Genomic DNA, 8,713 nt, shown 5'->3' with positions numbered 1-8,713 from the left:
AATGTCTAATAAAGATGGGTCCTACAACACATACTTTCTGAGATCTGAACACTTGTTCATAGGAAGTGCTCAATGTGACGTCCATTTATGGCAATCCTTTTTTCTGCCCTATAATACAGCAGACTATCAGATAATCATACTGTAGTTGACATCCCTGGCATGGAATACTGATACGTCGCGAGGAATACTGAAAACAAAAGTTTGGTTGCGGATATGAGCAGGGTTCAGCAGAGAGGTGTTGTGAATTTTCGTAATCATCATGTGTGGGCTGATGAAAATTTCCATGCGGTTGAAGAAATGAGGCATCAACACCGATTCTCAATCAATGTGTGGGCAGGCGTTCTTAGCGATAGATTAAGGGTCATACGTGCTACCACACAGATTAACTGGGGCTCGTTATCAGGACTTTCTTATTAAGGAATTGCTTACCTTGCTGGAGTATGTGTCATGTCAGCAAAGACTACAGATGTAGTCTGTGTGCTCGTGTGTATGTTGGCACACCAGCACATTTTTCCGCAATGAGTGTGAACACCTGACGCTGATATTTCAGGACCGCTGGATTGATTGGAGAGACCCCACACCTTGGACTGCTCGTTCCCCAAACCTAAATCCCCTAGACTTTTGATTATAAAAAACAACCAGGTCAGTTTCAAACAGTGAGAGGAATGTGCTGCCATAAATGGACGTCACATTGAGCACCTCCTATTAACAAGTATTCAGATGTCAGAAAGTATGTGTTGTAGGACCCATGTTTTTAGACATTTTTTCTTGTTTTGATGCATACTATCACCTCCTAAAATATTGGATACTTTTTTTTAACTCCCTGTATGTGTATTACTACGATCTACTATGTGAGTCTGATTTTTATTTATAAATTAAGGTTACTTTTTGACTCAGCCTCATATTTTGCATATAATTTGAAATTAATATATCTTAGAAAATATTGAGAATAGGACCTATGTCTGTATGGAATTTTTTGCTCGGATTATAAGTTTCGTAAGTGGTGATAACTCCTCGTGAAACATTTTGTATTATTATTATTATTATTATTATTATTATTATTATTATTATTATTATTATTATTATTATTATACTGTATATGTGTGTAAAAGCTAATTTGCATAATTATAAATTGTCACTCTGTCATTTTGAATTATAAGCTACGTCAGCTCAGTCCTTATCACATTGACTATTAATTCAAGGCTGCGTTCTGGCCTGAGTTCGAAACTCATTTTGCTTAATTACCTATTTGATTTATTCCAAGGATTTCCCAAGTATAAGACTATATTAGGTAAATTCACAAGGAATGTTCTGCATCTCGCCAAACATAATTTCGCTGTAAACAATAATTTATTCTACGACATTTAGCGTAGTAGTTGATTCAACGTTGCTAAATAACCAAGTTAAGAAATGAAGAATAACATTTACCTAAAATTTTAATATCAAATATTTTATGAGATATATTTTTCTTGTTCCAATCTTATTCTTTTCATAGTTATAATTACCAAATTGTAATATGAACAAAGTTCATTTTTAGATTCTGCCGCCGTCCACATTCGTTCCTTAAGTAAGGGATGACATAGAAAGAGACAATTTATACCAGCCCACAGTGGTTCATTTTCCTAATTTCTTGGCCAAATCCTCTAGAGATGTTTGAATTAATTGAAGCGGTGAGATCAATAACCATTCAAGTATATTTACACAAGTTTTGAGAAAAATGCAAAAAACATTATTTTATTTCTTACTTATTATTTTTTTAATGTAATATTTTTGGTTGTTTTAGAGATCAAGACAAGGTAGTATACCAACTTTTAAAGTCGCAACACTTGTGGAAATATAAAAAATTTAATTTCAAATTTGCAAAAAATTAATGACCAGAAGTGGACTTGAATGGTTTTTGATTTCACTTCTTCAGTTTGAATGTAACAAAGTCCAAACAAATCGTAAAAGTAATGCCATTAAGAATTAAATATCGCGTAAATTCACATAAATACAGCTACAGTAAATGGTTTTTGGCGTGGATGATCATTTCATTCCTTCTTAGAGCATTTTCAAAGTTATATATACAGTACAGTACAGTACAGTACTTCTTTCACTCGCTATTATCAGAGTCTGCGGCCATAAGGGAGTCATCTTCATCAGGGACCACCTAGATGTGTAGATGCATCTGGAGCTGACAGAAGTGATAGCCTATTACATCTGCCGACAAATGATTCACTCTCTTTCTTGGGACTTTCAATATTCTTTATGAAGTATGGTCTAAAAATGCTTGCAGATCAGTTTCAAAAGACTTTTCTCTTATTTTAATGGCTTTGGTATCGGGATAGCATGTCTTTTGTGCTTCTAGGACCATTCTGTATTGCTGGAAAATGTGGGCATTGGATTTTTTAGCCTCGGACCTAATCTCATAATAATGCAATTTTGTTAATTGAACTTGAACTAGAATTGACAATGATTTTCCTCCAGATAAAGGCATACAACGCTCTGAACTTAATTTATAAGCTTTTCTATATTTTGACATACTGGTTGGTCTTGAAAATTATATATATTTTACTGCAGCAGCAGTATCAGTCCCTTTTGCTTCATGAAGATGCATTTGTGTGGCATATGCGAGTTCTGAAGTACCTAAGTTTTGTCTTAATTCCTGTGCTTTTCGTCTTTTGTAACGTTCACCGGTCCACACCTGTGGAGTAACGGTCAGCGTGTCTGGCCACAAAACCAGGTGGCCCGGGTTCGAATCCCGGTCGGGGCAAGTTACCTGGTTGAGGTTTTTTCCGGGGTTTTCCCTCAACCCAATACGAGCAAATGCTGGGTAACTTTCGGTGCTGGACCCCGGACTCATTTCACGGGCATTATCACCTTCATTTCATTCAGACGCTAAATAACCTAGATCTTGATACAGCGCCGTAAAATAAGCCAATAAAAAAACGTTCACCACTTTACTAAATTTACTGATGGACGCTTGACTCTCTTTTGCGTTTCAGTAACGCATATTGGAAAACTCGTAGATTTTCAAGCCATTTCTTTTTCTGTATTAGGAATCTTTCAACTGTCCAATTTGACCACTATCACTTGGTTTTAAAATTATATATTAAATGTTTTAACATATTCTTTAGTTCATCGGATGATGTTGCAGGGGAATCGGTTATGATTCTAATGCGTTCTCTTAAATAATCGCACTTTTCTTCAAAATTAGATGATGAACGTTTCTGGAGTATGAAATAATTAACAAGAAAACTACAGGTTTTACCTATTCTTCGACATTGGAACCAAGTCTCTTGACTCATTTCTCCCATCATGATACCAAATTCAGTACACCTCGTTCATAAAACTTCGTTTTTTGGGGGTATAGCCACCTGCGCAAACTGATTTCACTTCTTTATCCGAACCGAAGCGTTGTCCTCCTAGGAATTTATTAATTGGTACGAAGTGATTGCACCCTTAATGTTGCCTCTGACATTGGGTGGTGTTGCAGCGGTCACTGGTCGGCCGAAACGTGCTTCGTCGGCGGACTCTTTCGAAGAACCTGCACCACCTAGAGATGTTGCTACGGTCCAGACAATCAAGCGCCACACATCTTCAATATTTCCCTTTGTATTTCACTCGAATTTTTCGTTTTTCGCAAAAAACGACTACATCTCACTGTCCTTCACAAGTGATAGATGGTAGAAAACGCGCCATTTTTACTCACTAAATATAGCTTGTTCCGCCAGGGTGACTCCGATCGAATCATTGCTATTTGTAGCTGAAGATTATAACTATCTGCCAAATTTGAACATCCTAACCAAAATAGTATTCCGTTAAATAATTGTCCGTTACTGTCCGATCCTCACAACGCAAAGACGCTTTGCGCACTTCAAAACTAAATTCGAGCTAATGGGCCCAGTGGTAGTTGGAGGCATACTTTCTTTATTAGTACATGAAAAGTATCTCATAGGTATGATTTGTAATGAGAAACTTGACAGGACCTCACAGGACCAATAACTTTTAACCTCCGTGAATCTACCGCTTTCACATTTTCAACCACAATCAACGTGATTATATTATTTAATATGTAAATACCGTTAGTTAACCAGGTAATTAATTAAAACTATTTTCAAATATTCTAGATACCTTCAGGAATCGAACCCATGCTTCAGCGTTTAGTTTCACAGTTATACCACTTATTTATAACACTTCAAAACGACCTTTCTTTCACCACGCAAACTCAGCAACTGCATTGTTCAAGAGAGGCCCATTTTCAGCCATGTGTTTACAAGCACAGGATTGGAGATGGGAGATAAGATATACGTTGTCTACATGCCCTGTCCTTTCTCTTCAACTTGAGACTACAAACAATCCTTCCCTATATGCTTCAATTTTGGAGTTTTGGCCAGGAATTCGGGAAAATGAACCACTGTGCAGCCTAGAGAAAAGTGCGCTATGTTATTTGTAAACAATTCCGAAAAGTTGAAAAAGAAATATTCTCAATACATGGTTTCAAGGCCCAAAATCATTTTCATATATAACTCATAAGTAATTAGAAATCTTACCAAATGTTCTAGTAAAAGAAAAAAGAATAGCCCAATTATTGTGTATATAAGTATTGATTTCTTAAATTTGTTCTGTGTAATGATTGAAAAACGGTCTGTTATATCATGTAATATTAAGTATTTTATAGTTACAGAAATCAGGACTGAGAGAATATGTGCAAACATTTGTAGAACTCCAAGGATAGTCGGAGGGTGTTCCGCGAACATCAAGGAACATCCATATCAGGTACTATAATATTACATTTCGTGATGATATTTCTGTCCTCCACAAACCTATGAACAGAAATTATATGTATATTTCACTAAAATGCTAGAAAGCTAAAGAACTGCAAATGATAGATTAAATGAGGGGGAGGTGCAAAGTGTGGGTGGGATGATAGAGGGAACGGAAGTACCCCAGAAAACCCCTCTGCAACGTTTGCTTTATCCACCACAAATTTCATTGACTGGTATCGAACCCTGACCGCCTACATGGAGACCAGAGTGCTAGAGCTTGAGGCACAGACGCAGTGACTGCAATAAATGGTAGAGTTCTAGACAGCTGTCCGATTAGCTATTCGTGGCGTTCCGATAATATTTACTGAGAACTGTTAGGAATGAGGCGGCCGAAGAAATATACGTACATTATGTACGGCTGTTGCGTCGGCTAGTATGTGAATTTTCTTTTAGGATGTTTGCGTATGATAAGAAGCTATGTGTTAATGTTTGCATCAATGTAATTAGACATTAATAACATGGTGATATAATTGTTTGATAAACAATTAAGGAAAAGACGTGCCACTCATCGTCCTGCTCCATGGATGACTGATAACATACGTAACCTCATGGCGTCACGTGACGCTGCCTACAGGAAGTATAGACACAATAAATCTGAGGAAAATTTTTACAACTATAAAAAAATTAGGAACAGAACAACGCAAAACATTAGAAATGCCAAACCCCGTCATGCTCTCAGTCTTGTCGACTCCTCCATTTCCCCACGGTATCTTTGGAAGCATTTACGTGTCATGGGAATAGGAAGTAAAACTGCAGAAACTGGAATATCAAACATATCACTTGATAAACTTTATCAGTACTTTACTTCACCACCCACCTCACAACCTGATAAAGAACAAAAACTTAACACCATGAATACCCTCTTAGCCATTCCTCTTCCTGTTCGCAAAAAGTGTTTCTTCTCTAATATTACGGACATTGAAGTTAGGCAGGCTCTTAAAAACACTATATCTACAGCGCAAGGCTCTGACAACATAAACATTGTTTTTATTAATAAATTAATTGATATCGTGCTTCCTGTGATAATACATATTTTTAATTCTTCCATCATTACTTCTACCTACCCAAATCTTTGGAAAACGGCTTTAGTGTGTCCAATACCTAAAGTAAACACACCTATATCTCCTAAAGACTATCGGCCAATCTGCATTCTTCCCGTTCTATCAAAGGCTCTTGAACGTATTCTCCATAAGTAATTAAGCAAATATCTGATTGAATTTAATATTATCGACCCTTTCCAATCTGGATTCAGAAGCGGGCATAGTACTTCCACTGCTTAATTGAATTTAACTGAAGACATACGAGAGGCTATGGATAAACGACTAGCAACAATATTAATTTTATTGGATTATAGTATAGCATTTGACTCTGTTGACATGGATCTACTATTAACCAAACTTCGAGTGTTAAATTTTTCTAACAGCGTTATCACCTGGATGCACTCCTACCTCATTGGCCGTCAGCAGCGTGTTGTCTTTAATAATCGGTTCTCCTCCTGGCAGAGAGTAGAGTCAGGATTTCCCCAGGGTTCGATATTGGGTCCATTGCTTTTCTGTCTCTATATTAACGATATCGCCAAGTCATTTAAATATTGCAGATATCATATTTATGCAGATGACGTTCAATTATACATTTCCGCCAGTCCTGATAGACTAAGTGACTGTATTAATAGACTCAATAAAGATCTCGAATCCGTTTCATCTTGGTCTCAACAATTCGTACTTAACTTAAATACAGATAAATCACAGGCTATCTTATTTTCGAATAAAAGATTAATCCCCGATATTAATAAGCTGAACCTTCCTCCTGTGACTCTGAATAAAGCGATCATTCCATTCAGTTCAACTGTAAAAAACCTGGGAGTTGATTTTGAATCTAACCTTACCTGGGACACGCATATCGTCCACATCTGTGGAGTAACGGCTAGCGCGTCTGGCCGCGAAACCAGTTGGCCCGGGTTCGATTCCCGGTCGGGACAAGTTACCTGGTTGAAGTTTTTTCCGGGGTTTTCCCTCAATCCAATATGAGCAAATGCTGGGTAACTTTCGGTGCTGGACTCCGGATTCATTTCACCGGCATTATCACCTTCATCTCATTCAGACGCTAAATAACCTAAGCTGTTGATAAAGCGTCGTAAAATAACCTACTAAAAAAAAAGACACGCATATCAAACAGACATGCAAGAAAGTATTTTCCACTCTTCATTCATTAAATGATTGTACCACTATCCAGCTAAATTAAAGCAGACGCTTGTACAGACTCTTATTATCCCACATTTCGATTATTGTGAAGCTTTATTCAGTGATCTCAGGGTGCATTTATCCCAGAAACTGCAACGTGTTCATAATGTGTGTGTTCGTTTCATTTGTAATGTCCGCTACTACGATCACATTTCGCCTTCTTTCGATAAATTATTGTGGCTCAGGTTAAATGAGAGGAGAAAGTTACATTCCCTTTCTCTCTTATACCGAATTTTGCACACCTCTACTCCCTCTTACATATCTGTACGATTCCACAGTCTTTCTCGGTATCATAACTTAAATACTCGGTCACAATATGATAACACGCTAGAAATACCACTGCATACATCATCTCTTTATTCTTCATCTTCTCGTCACTGGAATTCTCTGCCGCCTGAAGTCAAGGGCTGCCGAACTTTAAATGTAAATGTAAATTAGAAAAATATCTTATGATGAGTTGCCAGATCTAACGCGTTGCAAATATTTAATGGAATGTGTTCCACTGTATTTATTTATTTTTTTGTTTCTTAATTTTTATTATCTAAATCGTGTTTATTTATCATTTAACGCCAATATGTATCCCACTGTGTTGTTGTTTTTTTGTTAATCTTTTTTTTTCTGTACATTTTATTCAATTGTTGGTTTCTGGTTTAATTATATAAATCCTGCTTAATTGTAATCTAATACTAATATGTATACCCATGTGTTTATTTTTATTTTTACTGTGTATATTTTTTTTATTGAATTATCAGCTTCTTTTTTATGTGATTCGTATTTGATTCTAACATTAATATGTATTTCACTATGTTTATTTTTATTTTATGAGGTAAACTTTATGTAACTACCTCTTTTGATCTCATTATGTACCTAAATTGTATCAGTATGTAATTACTTAATTCCGATCCAGTTTTATGTTCAACTGTGTAAGCAAGTTTTAATCCTGGTTGAGTGTAAGAGAAGGCCTTACGGTCTTAACTCTGCCAGGTTAAATAAAGCCATTATTGTTATTATTATTATTATTATTATTATTATTATTATTTAGTAAATTTATTTAAAGCCAAAATCCCAACCTGTTTTGTGCCAGGCTGTAGAAGTGGATATGATAAGAAATAGTCCGCAGGCAACCATTGCTTTGGACCTCATTAAGACAAAGATGACCAGAAAATGAAATTCCAGTGTTTACATGGCTGTTCCTACAATTTTTCAAACTTACCAAAATATTTGAAGAGTCCACTGCAAGAATGATGGATGTCATTTGGAATGCGTTTTGCAGGAGAAGCAATTGAAAGTTTGAAATGCTTAGCGCTCAAAGCTTAATTGTGATTTTCCAGTCATTATTGGGCAATAACTATCAGTGTTAATGTTATGTAACTCTCTATGTACATTCTATATGTCTTAAGCTATGCATTGTCAGTCTTGGTTCATTTCGACACGAAAGTGACATCCATTATTCTTGCAGTGGACTCTTCATTTATCATTGTCTTCTAGAATTCGAAAGTCTCCTACTAAGAGGAAAATTGCCAAGGTCTGTAAGAGTGATGAGAAGAATTTGTACCGGTAACTGTAGCGCCATTTTATTTAAATTGCGATTAAGATAATTTGCCATGTCTCTCTGAAGTAAGCATGTATCTATCAATATAGTTCCGGGTCCCTCAAGTATGACCT

The sequence above is a fragment of the Periplaneta americana genome, chromosome 4, assembly GCF_040183065.1.
Source record: "Periplaneta americana isolate PAMFEO1 chromosome 4, P.americana_PAMFEO1_priV1, whole genome shotgun sequence".
NCBI classification, from domain to species: domain Eukaryota; kingdom Metazoa; phylum Arthropoda; class Insecta; order Blattodea; family Blattidae; genus Periplaneta; species Periplaneta americana.
Note: the sequence above shows the minus strand (reverse complement) of the source record.